The sequence below is a fragment of the Somniosus microcephalus genome, chromosome 7 (genome assembly GCF_052327205.1).
Source record: "Somniosus microcephalus isolate GS21.2 chromosome 7, FLI_Smic_1.0, whole genome shotgun sequence".
Taxonomy (NCBI): domain Eukaryota; kingdom Metazoa; phylum Chordata; class Chondrichthyes; order Squaliformes; family Somniosidae; genus Somniosus; species Somniosus microcephalus.
Genome location: NC_140993.1, coordinates 204217642 through 204235661, shown reverse-complemented (window position 1 = coordinate 204235661; position 18020 = coordinate 204217642).

The window sequence follows — 18020 nt, the reverse complement described above, 5'->3', positions numbered from 1 at the left end:
GGGGGGGGGGAATGAGGAGAGAGGGAGACACGGGGGTGGGGGGGGAATGAGGAGAGAGGGAGACACGGTGGGGGGGGGAATGAGGAGAGAGGGAGACACGGTGGGGGGGGTGGAATGAGGAGAGAGGGAGACACGGGGGCGGGGAATGAGGAGAGAGGGAGACACGGTGGGGGGGGAATGAGGAGAGAGGGAGACACGGGGGGGGGGGAATGAGGAGAGAGGGGAGACACGGGGGGGGTGGGGGGAATGAGGAGACAGGGAGACGGGGGGGGGGGAATGAGGAGAGAGGGAGACACGGGGGGCGTGGGGGGAATGAGGAGAGAGGGAGACAGGAGGGTGGGGGGAATGAGGAGAGAGGGGAGACACGGGGGGCGGAATGAGGAGAGAGGGAGACACGGGGGGGGGGAATGAGGAGAGGGAGACGGGGTGGCGGAATGAGGAGAGAGGGAGACACGGCGGGGGGGAATGAGGAGAGAGGGAGACACGGGGGGGTGGAATGAGGAGAGAGGGAGACACGGTGGGGGGGGAATGAGGAGAGGGAGACATGGGGGGGGGAGGAATGAGGAGAGAGGGAGACACGGTGGGGGGGAATGAGGAGAGAGGGAGACACGGGGGTGGGGGGGGAATGAGGAGAGAGGGAGACACGGTGGGGGGGGGGAATGAGGAGAGAGGGAGACACGGGGGGGGGGGAATGAGGAGAGAGGGAGACACGGGGGGGGAATGAGGAGAGAGGAAGACACGGAGGGGTGGGGGAAATGAAGAGAGAGGGAGACGGGGGGGGGAATGAGAGAGGGAGACACGGGGGGGTGGGGGGAATGAGGAGAGAGGGAGACACGGGGGTGGGGGAATGAGGAGAGAGGGAGACACGGGGGGGGGAATGAGGAGAGAGGGAGACACGGCGGGGGGGGAATGAGGAGAGGGAGACACGGGGGGGCGGAATGAGGAGAGAGGGAGACACGGGGGGGGGGGGAATGAGGAGAGAGGGAGACACGGGGGGGGAATGAGGAGAGAGGGAGACACGGGGGGGGAAATGAGGAGAGAGGGAGACACGGGGGGGGAATGAGGAGAGAGGGAGACACGGGGGGGGGGCATGAGGAGAGAGGGAGACACGGGGGGGGGGAATGAGGAGAGAGGGAGACACGGGGGGGGGAAATGAGGAGAGAGGGAGACACGGGGGGGAATGAGGAGAGGGAGACACGGGGGGTGGAATGAGGAGAGAGGGAGACACGGTGGGGGAGTGAGGAGAGAGGGAGACACGGGAGGGGGAATGAGGAGAGAGGGAGACACGGGGGGGTGGGGGGAATGAGGAGAGAGGGAGACACGGGGGTGGGGGGAATGAGGAGAGAGGGAGACACGGGGGGGGGAATGAGGAGAGAGGGAGACACGGCGGGGGGGGGAATGAGGAGAGGGAGACACGGGGGGGGCGGAATGAGGAGAGAGGGAGACACGGGGGGGGGGGGGAATGAGGAGAGAGGGAGACACGGGGGGGGAATGAGGAGAGAGGGAGACACGGGGGGGGAAATGAGGAGAGAGGGAGACACGGGGGGGGAATGAGGAGAGAGGGAGACACGGGGGGGGGGGCATGAGGAGAGAGGGAGACACGGGGGGGGGGGAATGAGGAGAGAGGGAGACACGGGGGGGGGGAAATGAGGAGAGAGGGAGACACGGGGGGGAATGAGGAGAGGGGAGACACGGGGGGTGGAATGAGGAGAGAGGGAGACACGGTGGGGGAGTGAGGAGAGAGGGAGACACGGGAGGGGGAATGAGGAGAGAGGGAGACACGGAGGGGGTGGAATGAGAGAGGGAGATGGGGGGGGAATGAGGAGAGGGAGACACGGGGGGGGGGGAATGAGGAGAGAGGGAGACACGAGGGGGGGAAATGAGGAGAGAGGGAGACACGGGAGGGGGAATGAGGAGAGAGGGAGACATGGAGGGGGGGGAATGAGAGGGAGATGGGGGGAATGAGGAGAGAGGGAGACACGGCGGGGGGGGAATGAGGAGAGAGGGAGACACGAGGGGGGGAAATGAGAGAGGGAGACGGGGGGGGGGAAATGAGAGAGGGAGACACGGGGGGGTGGGGGGAATGAGGAGAGAGGGAGACACGGTGGGGGGTGAATGAGGAGAGAGGGGGACACGGGGGGAATGAGGAGAGGGAGACACGGGGGGGGGAATGAGGAGAGAGGGAGACACGGGGGGGGTAATGAGAGAGGGAGACACGGGGGGGTGGGGGGAATGAGGAGAGAGGGAGACACGGGGTGGGGGGAATGAGGAGAGAGGGAGACACGGGGGGGGGGGGAATGAGGAGAGAGAGAGACACGGGGGGGGACTGAGGAGAGGGAGACACGGGGTGGGGGGGGCGGATGAGGAGAGAGGGAGACACGGTGGGGGGAATGAGGAGAGGGAGACGGCGGGGGGAATGAGCAGAGAGGGAGACGGGGGGGGAAATGAGGAGAGAGGGAGACACGGGGGGTGGGGGTAAAATGAGGAGAGAGGGAGACACGGTGGGGGGGGAAATGAGGAGAGAGGGAGACACGGGGGGGGGGGGAATGGGGAGAGAGGGAGACACGGGGGGGGGAATGAGGAGAGAGGGAGACACGGGGGGGGGACTGAGGAGAGAGGGAGACACGGGGGGGGGGCGGATGAGGAGAGAGGGAGACACGGTGGGGGGGAATGAGGAGAGGGAGACGGCGGGGGAATGAGTAGAGAGGGAGACGGTGGGGGAATGAGCAGAGAGGGAGACAAGGGGGTGGGGGTGAAATGAGGAGAGAGGGAGACACGGTGGGGGGGGGGAAATGAGAGAGGGAGACACGGGGGGGGGGGGGGAATGGGGAGAGAGGGAGACACGGGGGGGGGGGGAATGAGGAGAGAGGGAGACACGGGGGGGGGAATGAGGAGAGAGGGAGACACGGGGGGTGGGGGGGGAATGAGAGAGGGAGACGGGGGGGGAATGAGGAGAGAGGGAGACACGGCGGGGGGGAATGAGGAGAGAGGGAGACGGGGGGGGGAATGAGGAGAGAGGGAGACACGGGAGGGGGGGAATGAGGAGAGAGGGAGACACGGGGGGGGAATGAGAGAGGGAGACACGGCGGGGGGGAATGAGAGAGGGAGACACGGGGGGGTGGGGGAATGAGAGGGAGACGGGGGGGGAATGAGGAGAGAGGGAGACACGGGGGGGAAATGAGAGAGGGAGACACGGGGGGGTGGGGGGGAATGAGGAGAGAGGGAGACACGGGTGGGGGGGAATGAGGAGAAAGGGAGACACGGGGGTGGGGGAATGAGGAGAGAGGGAGACACGGGGGGGGGGGGAAATGAGAGAGGGAGACACGGGGGGGGGTGGGGGGGAATGAGAGAGGGAGACGGGGGGGGAATGAGGAGAGAGGGAGACACGGGGGGGAAATGAGAGAGGGAGACACGGGGGGTGGGGGAATGAGAGGGAGACGGGGGGGGAATGAGGAGAGAGGGAGACGGGGGGGGGAATGAGGAGAGAGGGAGACATGGGGGGGAAATGAGAGAGGGAGACACGGGGGGGGTTGGGGAAATGAGAGAGGGAGACACGGGTGGGGGGGAATGAGGAGAGAGGGAGACACGGGGGTGGGGGAATGAGAGAGGGAGACACGGGGGGGGGGGGGGAATGAGAGAGGGAGACACGGGGGGGGTGGGGGGGAATGAGAGGGAGACGGGGGGGGATATGAGGAGAGAGGGAGACACGGCGGGGGGGAATGAGGAGAGAGGGAGACGGGGGTGGGAATGAGGAGAGTGGGGAGACACGGGAGGGGGGGGAATGAGGAGAGAGGGAGACACGGCGGGGGGGAATGAGAGGGAGACACGGCGGGGGGGAAATGAGAGGGAGACACGGGGGGGGTGGGGGGGAATGAGAGAGGGGAGACGGGGGGGGAAATGAGGAGAGAGGGAGACACGGCGGGGGGGAATGAGGAGAGAGGGAGACGGGGGTGGGAATGAGGAGAGAGGGAGACACGGGAGGGGGGGGAATGAGGAGAGAGGGAGACACGGGGGGGGGAATGAGAGGGAGACACGGGGGGGGGGCGGGAATGAGAGGGAGACACGGGGGGGTGGGGGGGAATGAGAGAGGGAGACGGGGGGGGGAATGAGGAGAGAGGGAGACACGGCGGGGGGGAATTAGGAGAGAGGGAGACGGGGGGGGAATGAGGAGAGAGGGAGACACGGGAGGGGGGGGGGAATGAGGAGAGAGGGAGACACGGGGGGGAATGAGAGGGAGACACGGCGGGGGGGGAATGAGAGGGAGACACGGGGGGTGGGGGTATGAGAGGGAGACGGGGGGGGGAATGAGGAGAGAGGGAGACACGGGGGGGGAAATGAGAGAGGGAGACACGGGGGGGGTGGGGAAATGAGGAGAGAGGGAGACACGGGTGGGGGGGAATGAGGAGAGAGGGAGACACGGGGGTGGGGGAATGAGAGAGAGAGGGGAGACACGGGGGGGGGGAATGAGAGAGGGAGACACGGGGGGGTGGAATGAGGAGTGAGGGAGACACGGGGGGGGGGAATGAGGAGAGAGGGAGACACGGTGGAATGAGGAGAGAGGGAGACACGGTGGGGGGGGGAATGAGGAGAGGGAGACGGGGGGGGAATGAGGAGAGAGGGAGACGGGGGGGAATGAGGAGAGAGGGAGACACGGAGGGGGGGGAATGAGGAGAGAGGAGACACGGGGGGTGGGGGGGAATGAGGAGAGAGGGAGACGGGGGGGAATGAGAGAGGGAAACGGGGGGGGGGAATGAGGAGAGAGGGAGACACGGGGGGGTGGGGGGGGAAATGAGAGAGGGAGACACGGCGGGGGGGGAGGGAAATGAGGAGAGGGAGACACGGGGGGGGGGGGGATGAGGAGAGAGGGAGACACGGGGGGGCGGGGGTAATGAGGAGAGAGGGAGCTGGGGGGGGGAATGAGGAGAGAGGGAGACACCGGGGGGGGGGGGAATGAGGAGCGAGGAAGACACGGGGGGGGAATGAGGAGAGAGGGAGACGGGGGTGGGGGGAATGAGAGACGGAGACACGGGGGGGGGGAATGAGAGAGGGAGACACGGGGGGGGGGGAATGAGAGAGGGAGACGGGGGGGGGAATGAGGAGAGAGGGGGGGGTGGGGGGGGGAAATGAGAGAGGGAGACACGGCGGGGGGGGAGGGAAATGAGGAGAGGAGACACGGGGGGGGGGGGATGAGGAGAGAGGGAGACACGGGGGGGCGGGGGTAATGAGGAGAGAGGGAGCTGGGGGGGGGAAATGAGGAGAGAGGGAGACACGGGGTGGGGGGGAATGAGGAGCGAGGAAGACACGGGGGGGGAATGAGGAGAGAGGGAGACGGGGGTGGGGGGAATGAGAGAGGGAGACACGGGGGGGGGGAATGAGAGAGGGAGACACGGGGGGGGGGAATGAGAGAGGGAGACGGGGGGGGGAATGAGGAGAGAGGGAGACACGGGGGGGGGAAATGAGGAGAGTGGGAGACACGGGGGGTGGGGGGGAATGAGGAGAGAGGGAGACACGGAGGGGGGGAATGAGGAGAGAGGGAGACACGGGGGGGGGGGGGGTAATGAGGAGAGAGGGAGCTGGGGGGGGGAATGAGGAGAGAGGGAGACACCGGGGGGGGGGGGGAATGAGGAGCGAGGAAGACACGGGGGGGAATGAGGAGAGAGGGAGACGGGGGTGGGGGGAATGAGAGAGGGAGACACGGGGGGGGGGAATGAGAGAGGGAGACACGGAGGGGGGGGGAATGAGAGAGGGAGACGGGGGGGGGGGAATGAGGAGAGAGGGAGACACGGGGGGGGGGAAATGAGAGTGGGAGACACGGGGGGTGGGGGGGAATGAGGAGAGAGGGAGACACGGAGGGGGGGAATGAGGAGAGAGGGAGACACGGGGGGGGGGGGGGGGGGCGGGGAATGAGGAGAGAGGGAGACACCGGCGGGGAGGGGGAATGAGGAGAGAGGGAGACACGGGGGGGGGGGAATGAGGAGAGGGAGACACGGTGGGGGGGAATGAGGAGAGAGGGAGACACGGTGGGGGGGAATGAGGAGAGAGGGAGACACGGTGGGGGGGGGGAATGAGGAGAGAGCGAGACGGCGGGGGGGAATGAGGAGAGAGGGAGACACGGGGGGGGGGAATGAGGAGAGAGGGAGACACGGGGCGGGGGGGGAATGAGGAGAGAGGGAGACACGGGTGGGGGGAATGAGGAGAGAGGGAGACACGGTGGGGGGGAATGAGGAGAGAGGGAGACACGGGGGGGGGGGGGAATGAGGAGAGAGGGAGACACGGGGGGGGGGGAATGAGGAGAGAGGGAGACGGGGGCGGGAATGAGGAGAGAGGGAGACACGGGGGTGGGGGGGAATGAGGAGAGAGGGAGACACGGGGGGGTGGGGGGGGAGAGGGAGACACGGGGGGTGGGGGAGAGGGAGACACGGGGGGGTGGGGGGAGAGAGGGAGACAAGGGTGGGTGGGGGGAGAGAGGGAGACACGGGGGGGGTGGGGGGAGAGAAAGAGACGGGGGGGGGGGAATGAGGAGAGAGGGAGACACGGGGGGGGTGGGGGGAATGAGGAGAGAGGGAGACACGGGGGGGGTGGGGGGAATGAGGAGAGAGGGAGACATGGGGGGGGGTGATGAGGAGAGAGGGAGACACGGGGGGTGGTGGGGAATGAGGAGAGAGGGAGACACGGGGGGGGGGGAATGAGGAGAGAGGGAGACACGGGGAGGGGGGGGGAATGAGGAGCGGGAGACACGGGGGGGGGGAATGAGGAGAGAGGGAGACACGGTGGGGGGCGGGGAATGAGGAGAGAGGGAGACACGGTGGGGGGCGGGGAATGAGGGGAGAGGGAGACACGGGGGGGGGAATGAGGAGAGAGGGAGACACGGGGGGGTGGGGGGAATGAGGAGAGAGGGAGACATGGGGGGGGAATGAGGAGAGAGGGAGACACGGGGGGGGGGGGGGGAATGAGGAGAGAGGGAGACACGGGGGGGGTGGGGGGAGAGAGGGAGACACGGGGGGGGGGATGAGGAGAGAGGGAGACAAGGGGGGGTGGGGGGGAATGAGGAGAGAGGGAGACACGGGGGGGTGGGGGGAATGAGGAGAGAGGGAGACACGTGGGGGGAATGAGGAGAGAGGGAGACACGGGGGGGGGAAATGAGGAGAGAGGGAGACACGGGGGGGTGGGGGGAATGAGGAGAGAGGGAGACATGGGGGGGGAATGAGGAGAGAGGGAGACACGGGGGGGGGGAAATGAGGAGAGAGGGAGACACGGGGGGGTGGGGGGAATGAGGAGAGAGGGAGACATGGGGGGGAATGAGGAGAGAGGGAGACACGGGGGGGGGGGGGGAATGAGGAGAGAGGGAGACACGGGGGGGGTGGGGGGAGAGAGGGAGACACGGGGGGGGGGGAATGAGGAGAGAGGGAGACAAGGGGGGGTGGGGGGAATGAGGAGAGAGGGAGACACGGGGGGGTGGGGGGAATGAGGAGAGAGGGAGACACGTGGGGGGAATGAGGAGAGAGGGAGACACGGGGGGGGAATGAGGAGAGAGGGAGACACGGGGGGGTGGGGGGGAATGAGGAGAGAGGGAGACATGGGGGGGGAATGAGGAGAGAGGGAGACACGGGGGGGGGGGGAATGAGGAGAGAGGGAGACACGGGGGGGGTGGGGGGAGAGAGGGAGACACGGGGGGGGGGGGAATGAGGAGAGAGGGAGACAAGGGGGGGTGGGGGGAATGAGGAGAGAGGGAGACACGGGGGGGTGGGGGGAATGAGGAGAGAGGGAGACACGTGGGGGGAATGAGGAGAGAGGGAGACACGGGGGGGGGGAATGAGGAGAGAGGGAGACACGGGGGGGTGGGGGGAATGAGGAGAGAGGGAGACATGGGGGGAATGAGGAGAGAGGGAGACACGGGGTGGGGGGGGAAATGAGGAGAGAGGGAGACACGGGGGGGGAATGAGGAGAGAGGGAGACACGGGGGGGGGGGGAATGAGGAGAGGGAGACACGGGGGGGGGAGGAATGAGGAGAGAGGGAGACACGGGGGGGGGGGGGGGGAATGAGGAGAGAGGGGAGACACGGGGGGGGTGGGGGGAGAGAGGGAGACACGGGGGGGGGGGGAGACAAGGGGGGGTGGGGGGAATGAGGAGAGAGGGAGACACGGGGGGGGTGGGGGGGAATGAGGAGAGAGGGAGACACGTGGGGGGAATGAGGAGAGAGGGAGACACGGGGGGGGGAATGAGGAGAGAGGGAGACACGGGGGGGTGGGGGGAATGAGGAGAGAGGGAGACATGGGGGGGAATGAGGAGAGAGGGAGACACGGGGGGGGGGGGGAATGAGGAGAGAGGGAGACACGGGGGGGTGGGGGGAGAGAGGGAGACACGGGGGGGGGAATGAGGAGAGAGGGAGACAAGGGGGGGTGGGGGGAATGAGGAGAGAGGGAGACACGGGGGGGTGGGGGGAATGAGGAGAGAGGGAGACACGTGGGGGGAATGAGGAGAGAGGGAGACACGGGGGGGGGGAATGAGGAGAGAGGGAGACACGGGGGGGTGGGGGGAATGAGGAGAGAGGGAGACATGGGGGGAATGAGGAGAGAGGGAGACACGGGGTGGGGGGGAAATGAGGAGAGAGGGAGACACGGGGGGGGAATGAGGAGAGAGGGAGACACGGGGGGGGGGGGGAATGAGGAGAGGGAGACACGGGGGGGGGAGGAATGAGGAGAGAGGGAGACACGGTGGGGTGGGGGGAATGAGGAGAGAGGGAGACAAGCGGGGGTGGGGGGAGAGAGGGAGACACGGGGGGGGTGGGGGGAGAGAGGGAGACGGGGGGGGGGAATGAGGAGAGAGGGAGACACGGGGGGGTGGGGGGAATGAGGAGAGAGGGAGACACGGGGGGGGTGGGGGGAATGAGGAGAGGGAGACACGGGGGGGGGGGAATGAGGAGAGAGGGAGACACGGGGGGGTGGGGGGGGTGGGGGGAGAGAGGGAGACGGGGGGGGGGGGGAATGAGGAGAGAGGGAGACACGGGGGGGTGGGGGGAATGAGGAGAGAGGGAGACACGGGGGGGGTGGGGGGAATGAGGAGGGGGAGACACGGGGGGGGGGGGGAATGAGGAGGGGGAGACACGGGGGGGGGGGGGGAATGAGGAGAGAGGGAGACACGGGGGGGGGGGGGAATGAGGAGAGAGGGAGACACGGGGGGGTGGGGGGAATGAGGAGAGAGGGAGACATGGGGGGGGGGGAATGAGGAGAGAGGGAGACACGGGGGGGTGAATGAGGAGAGAGGGAGACACGGGGGGGGTGGAATGAGGAGAGAGGGAGACACGGGGGGGCGGGGGAATGAGGAGAGGGAGACACGGGGGGGGGGGGAATGAGGAGAGAGGGAGACACGTGGGGGGAATGAGGAGAGAGGGAGACACGGGGGGGGGGGGAATGAGGAGAGAGGGAGACACGGGGGGGTGGGGGGAATGAGGAGAGAGGGAGACATGGGGGGAATGAGGAGAGAGGGAGACACGGGGTGGGGGGGAAATGAGGAGAGAGGGAGACACGGGGGGGGAATGAGGAGAGAGGGAGACACGGGGGGGGGGGAATGAGGAGAGGGAGACACGGGGGGGGGAGGAATGAGGAGAGAGGGAGACACGGGGGGGGGGGGAATGAGGAGAGAGGGAGACACGGGGGGGGGTGGGGGGAGAGAGGGAGACACGGGGGGGGGGGGGGGAGACAAGGGGGGGGTGGGGGGAATGAGGAGAGAGGGAGACACGGGGGGGTGGGGGGAATGAGGAGAGAGGGAGACACGTGGGGGGAATGAGGAGAGAGGGAGACACGGGGGGGGGGAATGAGGAGAGAGGGAGACACGGGGGGGTGGGGGGGAATGAGGAGAGAGGGAGACATGGGGGGGGAATGAGGAGAGAGGGAGACACGGGGGGGGGGGGGGAATGAGGAGAGAGGGAGACACGGGGGGGGTGGGGGGAGAGAGGGAGACACGGGGGGGGGGGAATGAGGAGAGAGGGAGACAAGGGGGGGTGGGGGGAATGAGGAGAGAGGGAGACACGGGGGGGTGGGGGGAATGAGGAGAGAGGGAGACACGTGGGGGGAATGAGGAGAGAGGGAGACACGGGGGGGGGGGGAATGAGGAGAGAGGGAGACACGGGGGGGTGGGGGGAATGAGGAGAGAGGGAGACATGGGGGGAATGAGGAGAGAGGGAGACACGGGGTGGGGGGGAAATGAGGAGAGAGGGAGACACGGGGGGGGAATGAGGAGAGAGGGAGACACGGGGGGGGGGGGGAATGAGGAGAGGGAGACACGGGGGGGGGAGGAATGAGGAGAGAGGGAGACACGGTGGGGTGGGGGGAATGAGGAGAGAGGGAGACAAGCGGGGGTGGGGGGAGAGAGGGAGACACGGGGTGGGTGGGGGGAGAGAGGGAGACGGGGGGGGGGAATGAGGAGAGAGGGAGACACGGGGGGGTGGGGGGAATGAGGAGAGAGGGAGACACGGGGGGGGTGGGGGGAATGAGGAGAGGGAGACACGGGGGGGGGGGAATGAGGAGAGAGGGAGACACGGGGGGGTGGGGGGGGTGGGGGGAGAGAGGGAGACGGGGGGGGGGGGAATGAGGAGAGAGGGAGACATGGGGGGGTGGGGGGAATGAGGAGAGAGGGAGACACGGGGGGGGTGGGGGGAATGAGGAGGGGGAGACACGGGGGGGGGGGGGGAATGAGGAGAGAGGGAGACACGGGGGGGGGGGGGAATGAGGAGAGAGGGAGACACGGGGGGGTGGGGGGAATGAGGAGAGAGGGAGACATGGGGGGGGGGAATGAGGAGAGAGGGAGACACGGGGGGGTGAATGAGGAGAGAGGGAGACACGGGGGGGGTGGAATGAGGAGAGAGGGAGACACGGGGGGGCGGGGGAATGAGGAGAGGGAGACACGGGGGGGGGGGAATGAGGAGAGGGGGGGACACGGTGGGGGGCGGGGAATGAGGAGAGAGGGAGACACGGTGGGGGGCGGGGAATGAGGAGAGAGGGAGACGGGGGGGGGGAATGAGGAGAGGGAGACACGGGGGGGTGGGGGGAATGAGGAGAGAGGGAGACATGGGGGGGGAATGAGAGAGGGAGACACGGGGGGGGGGGGAAAATGAGGAGAGAGGGAGACACGGGGGGGGGGTGGGGGGTGAGAGGGAGACGGGGGGGGGGGAATGAGGAGAGAGGGAGACAAGGGGGGGTGGGGGGAATGAGGAGAGAGGGAGACACGGGGGGGTGGGGGGAATGAGGAGAGAGGAAGACACGGGGGGGGTGGGGGGAATGAGGAGAGAGGGAGACACGGGGTGGGGGGAATGAGGAGAGAGGGAGACACGGGGGGTGGGGGGAATGAGGAGAGAGGGAGACACGGGGGGGGGAATGAGGAGAGAGGGAGACACGGGGGGGGGGGGAAATGAGGAGAGGGAGACACGGGGGGGGTGGGAATGAGGAGAGAGGGAGACACGGGGGGGGGGGGGAATGAGGAGAGGGAGACACGGGGGGGGGGGGAATGAGGAGAGAGGGAGACACGGGGGGGTGGGGGGAATGAGGAGAGAGGAAGACACGGGGGGGGTGGGGGGAATGAGGAGAGAGGGAGACACGGGGTGGGGGGAATGAGGAGAGAGGGAGACACGGGGGGTGGGGGGAATGAGGAGAGAGGGAGACACGGGGGGGGAATGAGGAGAGAGGGAGACACGGGGGGGGGGGGAAATGAGGAGAGGGAGACACGGGGGGGGGGTGGGAATGAGGAGAGAGGGAGACACGGGGGGGGGGGGAATGAGGAGAGGGAGACACGGGGGGGGGGGGGAATGAGGAGAGAGGGAGACACGGGGTGGGGGGAATGAGGAGAGAGGGAGACACGGGGGGTGGGGGGAATGAGGAGAGAGGGAGACACGGGGGGGGAATGAGGAGAGAGGGAGACACGGGGGGGGGGGAAATGAGGAGAGGGAGACACGGGGGGGGGTGGGAATGAGGAGAGAGGGAGACACGGGGGGGGGGAATGAGGAGAGGGAGACACGGGGGGGGGGGGAATGAGGAGAGAGGGAGACAAGGGGGGGTGGGGGGAATGAGGAGAGAGGGAGACATGGGGGGGGGGAATGAGGAGAGAGGGAGACACGGGGTGGGGGGGAATGAGGAGAGAGAGAGACACGGGGGGGGGGGGAATGAGGAGAGAGGGAGACACGGGGGGGGGGAATGAGGAGAGGGAGACACGGGGGGGGGGGGAATGAGGAGAGAGGGAGAAACGGTGGGGGGCGGGGAATGAGGAGAGAGGGAGAAACGGTGGGGGGCGGGGAATGAGGAGAGAGGGAGACACGGTGGGGGGCGGGGAATGAGGAGAGAGGGAGACACGGGGGGGAGGTGGGTAATGAGGAGAGAGGGAGACACGGGGGGGTGGGGGGAAATGAGGAGAGAGGGAGACGGGGGTGGGGGAGTGAGGAGAGAGGGAGACACGGTGGGGGGGGGAATGAGGAGAGAGGGAGACACGGGGGGCGGGGAATGAGGAGAGAGGGAGACACGGGGTGGGGGGGGGAATGAGGAGAGGGAGACACGGGGGGGGGAATGAGGAGAGAGGGAGACACGGTGGGGGGCGGGGAATAAGGAGAGAGGGAGACACGGTGGGGGGTGGGGGGAATGAGGAGAGAGGGAGACACGGGGGGGGGGGAATGAGGAGAGAGGGAGACACGGGGGTGGGGGGAATGAGGAGAGAGGGAGACATGGGGGGGGGGGAAATGAGGAGAGGGAGACACGGGGGGGGGGAATGAGGAGAGGGAGAAACGGTGGGGGGCTGGGAATGAGGAGAGAGGGAGACACGGTGGGGGGCGGGGAATGAGGAGAGAGGGAGACACGGGGGGGGGGGGGAATGAGGAGAGGGAGACACGGGGGGGTGGGGGGAAATGAGGAGAGAGGGAGACATGGGGGGGGGGAATGAGGAGAGAGGGAGACACGGTGGGGGGGGAATGAGGAGAGAGGGAGACATGGGGGGGGGAATGAGGAGAGAGGGAGACACGGTGGGGGGCGGGGAATGAGGAGAGAGGGAGACACGGTGGGGGGCGGGGAATGAGGAGAGAGGGAGACACGGTGGGGGGCGGGGAATGAGGAGAGAGGGAGACACGGGGGGGGGGGATTGAGGAGAGAGGGAGACACGGGGGGGTGGGGGGAATGAGGAGAGAGGGAGACATGGGGGGGGGAATGAGGAGAGAGGGAGACACGGGGGGGGGGAATGAGGAGAGAGGGAGACACGGGGGGGTGGTGGGGGGAGAGAGGGAGACGGGGGTGGGGGAATGAGGAGAGAGGGAGACAAGGGGGGGTGGGGGGAATGAGGAGAGAGGGAGACACGGGGGGGTGGGGGGAATGAGGAGAGAGGGAGACACTGGGGGGGTGGGGGGAATGAGGAGAGAGGGAGACACGGGGGGTGGGGGGAATGAGGAGAGAGGGAGACACGGGGGGGGGAATGAGGAGAGAGGGAGACACGGGGGGGTGGGGGGAATGAGGAGAGAGGGAGACATGGGGGGGGGGAATGAGGAGAGAGGGAGACACGGGGTGGGGGGGAATGAGGAGAGAGGGAGACACGGGGGGGGAATGAGGAGAGGGGGGGAATGAGGAGAGAGGGAGACACGGGGGGGGAATGAGGAGAGAGGGAGACACGGGGGGGGGTGGAATGAGGAGAGGGAGACACGGGGGGGGGGAATGAGGAGAGAGGGAGACAAGGTGGGGGGCGGGGAATGAGGAGAGAGGGAGACACGGTGGGGGGCGGGGAATGAGGAGAGAGGGAGACACGGGGGGGGGGGAATGAGGAGAGAGGGAGACGGGGGGGTGGGGGGAAATGAGGAGAGAGGGAGACATGGGGGTGGGGGAATGAGGAGAGAGGGAGACACGGAGGGGGGGGAATGAGGAGAGAGGGAGACACGGGGGGGGGGAATGAGGAGAGAGGGAGACACGGGGGGGGGGGAATGAGGAGAGGGAGACACGGGGGGGGGTAATGAGGAGAGAGGGAGACACGGTGGGGGGCGGGGAATGAGGAGAGAGGGAGATACGGTGGGGGGCGGGGAATGAGGAGAGAGGGCGACACGGTGGGGGGCGGGGAATGAGGAGAGAGGGAGACACCGGGGGGGGGGGGGAATGAGGAGAGAGGGAGACACGGGGCGGGGGGGGGGAATGAGGAGAGAGGGAGACACGGGTCGGGGGGGGGAATGAGGAGAGAGGGAGACGGCGGGGGGGAATGAGGAGAGAGGGAGACACGGGGGGGGGGAATGAGGAGAGAGGGAGACGGGGGGGGGAATGAGGAGAGAGGGAGACGGGGGGGGAAATGAGGGGAGAGGGAGACACGGGGGGGGGGAATGAGGAGAGAGGGAGACGGGGGGGGGGGAATGAGGAGTGAGGGAGAGGGGGGGGAATGAGGGGGTGGGGTGGAATGAGGAGAGAGGGAGACACCGGGGGGGGGGGGGGTGGGGGGGGAGAGGGAGACACGGGGGGGTGGGGTGAGAGAGGGCGACACGGGGGGGGTGGGGGGAGAGAGGGAGACACGGTGGGGGGGGGGAATGAGGAGAGGGAGACACGGGGGGGAATGAGGAGAGAGGGAGACAAGGCGGGGTGGGGGGAATGACGAGAGAGGGAGACACGGGGGTGGTGGGGGGTATGAGGAGAGAGGGAGACACGGGGGGGGGGAATGAGGAGAGAGGGAGACACGGGGGGGGGAATGAGGAGAGAGGGAGACGGGGGGTGGGTATGAGGAGAGAGGGAGACACGGTGGGGGGGGGAATGAGGAGAGAGGGAGACACGGTGGGGGGGAATGAGGAGAGAGGGAGACACGGGGGGGGGGAATGAGGAGAGAGGGAGACACGGGGGGGGGGAATGAGGAGAGAGGGAGACACGGGGGGGGGGGGGGGAATGAGGAGAGAGGGAGACCCGGGGGGGGGGGAATGAGGAGAGAGGGAGACACGGGGGGGGGAATGAGGAGAGAGGGAGACACGGGGGGGGGGAATGAGGAGAGGGAGACACGGGGGGGGGAATGAGGAGAGAGGGAGACACGGGGGGGGGGGGAATGAGGAGAGAGGGAGACACGGGGGGGAATGAGGAGAGAGGGAGACACGGGAGGGGGAATGAGGAGAGAGGGAGACACGGGGGGGGGGGGGGGAATGAATAGAGAGGGAGACACGGGGGGGGGGAATGAGGAGAGAGGGAGACACGGGGGGGGAATGAGGAGAGAGGGAGACACGGGGGGGGGGAATGAGGAGAGAGGGAGACACGGGGGGGGGGGGAATGAGGAGAGAGGGAGACACGGGGGGGGGAGGGAATGAGGAGAGAGGGAGACACGGGGGGGGGGAATGAGGAGAGAGGGAGACGCGGGGGAATGAGGAGAGAGGGAGACACGGGGGGGGGGAATGAGGAGAGAGGGAGACACGGGGGGGGGGAATGAGGAGAGAGGGAGACACGGGGGGGGGAATGAGGAGAGAGGGAGACACGGGGGGGGAATGAGGAGAGAGGGAGACACGGGGGGGGGGAATGAGGAGAGAGGGAGACACGGGGGGGGGGAATGAGGAGAGAGGGAGACACGGGGGGGAAAGAGGAGAGAGGGAGACACGGGAGGGGGAATGAGGAGAGAGGGAGACACGGAGCGGGGGGAATGAGAGAGGGAGATGTGGGGGGAATGAGGAGAGAGGGAGACACGGGGGGGGAATGAGGAGAGAGGGAGACACGAGGGGGGGAAATGAGAGAGGGAGACGGGGCGGGGGAATGAGAGGGAGACACGGGGGGGTGGGGGGAATGAGGAGAGAGGGAGACACGGGGGGGGGGAATGAGGAGAGATGGAGACGGGGGGGGGGGGAATGAGGAGAGAGGGAGACACGGGGGGGGGAATGAGGAGAGGGAGACACGGGGGGGTGGGAATGAGGAGAGAGGGAGACACGGGGGGGGGGGAATGAGAGGGAGACACGGGGGGGTGGGGGGAATGAGGAGAGAGGGAGACACGGTGGGGGGGGGAATGAGGAGAGAGGGAGACACGGGTGGGGGGGGAATGAGGAGAGAGGGAGACACGGTGGGGGGGATGAGGAGAGAGGGAGACACGGGGGGGGGGGAATGAGGAGAGAGGGAGACGGGGGGGGGGAATGAGCAGAGGGAGACACGGGTGGGGGGGGAAAATGAGGAGAGGGAGACACGGGGGGGGGGGGAATGAGGAGAGGGGGAGACACGGGGGGGGGAATGAGGAGAGAGGGCGACACGGGGGGTGGGGGGGGATGAGAGAGGGAGACGGGGAGGGGTAATGAGAGAGGGAGAAGGGGGGGGAATGAGGAGAGAGGGAGACACGGTGGGGGGGGGAATGAGGAGAGAGGGAGACACGGGGGGGGGGAATGAGGAGAGAGGGAGACACGGGCGGCGGAATGAGGAGAGAGGGAGACACGGGGGGGGGGAATGAGGAGAGAGGGAGACACGGGGGGCGGAATGAGGAGAGAGGGAGACACGGGGGGGAATGAGAGAGGGAGACACGGCGGGGGGGGGATGAGAGAGGGAGACGGGGGGTGGAATGAGAGCGAGAAGGGGGGGGGAATGAGGAGAGGGAGACACGGTGGGGGGGGAATGCGGAGAGAGGGAGACACGGGGGGGGGAATGAGGAGAGAGGGAGACACGGGGGGGATGAGGAGAGAGGGAGACACGGGGGGGGGGGGAATGAGGAGAGGGAGACGGGGGGGGAATGAGCAGAGAGGGAGACGGGGGGGGGAATGAGCAGAGAGGGAGACATGGGTGGGGGGGGGAAATGAGGAGAGAGGGAGACACGGGGGTGGGGAATGAGGAGAGGGGGAGACACGGGGGGGGGGAATGAGAGAGGGCGACACGGGGGGTGGGGGGGGATGAGAGAGGGAGACGGGGTGGGGTAATGAGAGAGGGAGACGGGGGGGAATGAGGAGAGAGGGAGACACGGTGGGGGGGGGAATGAGGAGAGAGGGAGACACGGGGGGGGGGGAATGAGGAGAGAGGGAGACACGGGGGGGTGGGGGGAATGAGGAGAGAGGGAGACACGGTGGGGGGGGGAATGAGGAGAGAGGGAGACACGGGTGGGGGGGGAATGAGGAGAGAGGGAGACACGGTGGGGGGGATGAGGAGAGAGGGAGACACGGGGGGGGGGGAATGAGGAGAGAGGGAGACGGGGGGGGGGAATGAGCAGAGGGAGACACGGGTGGGGGGGGAAAATGAGGAGAGGGAGACACGGGGGGGGGGGGGGAATGAGGAGAGGGGGAGACACGGGGGGGGGAATGAGGAGAGAGGGCGACACGGGGGGTGGGGGGGGATGAGAGAGGGAGACGGGGAGGGGTAATCAGAGAGGGAGAAGGGGGGGGAATGAGGAGAGAGGGAGACACGGTGGGGGGGGGAATGAGGAGAGAGGGAGACACGGGGGGGGGGGAATGAGGAGAGAGGGAGACACGGGCGGCGGAATGAGGAGAGAGGGAGACACGGGGGGGGGGGAATGAGGAGAGAGGGAGACACGGGGGGCGGAATGAGGAGAGAGGGAGACACGGGGGGGGAATGAGAGAGGGAGACACGGCGGGGGGGGGGATGAGAGAGGGAGACGGGGGGTGGAATGAGAGCGAGAAGGGGGGGGAATGAGGAGAGAGGGAGACACGGTGGGGGGGGAATGCGGAGAGAGGGAGACACGGGGGGGGGAATGAGGAGAGAGGGAGACACGGGGGGGATGAGGAGAGAGGGAGACACGGGGGGGGGGGGAATGAGGAGAGGGAGACGGGGGGGGAATGAGCAGAGAGGGAGACGGGGGGGGGAATGAGCAGAGAGGGAGACACGGGTGGGGGGGGGGAAATGAGGAGAGAGGGAGACACGGGGGTGGGGAATGAGGAGAGGGGGAGACACGGGGGGGGGGAATGAGAGAGGGCGACACGGGGGGTGGGGGGGGATGAGAGAGGGAGACGGGGTGGGGTAATGAGAGAGGGAGACGGGGGGGAATGAGGAGAGAGGGAGACACGGTGGGGGGGGGAATGAGGAGAGAGGGAGACACGGGGGGGGTGGAATGAGGAGAGAGGG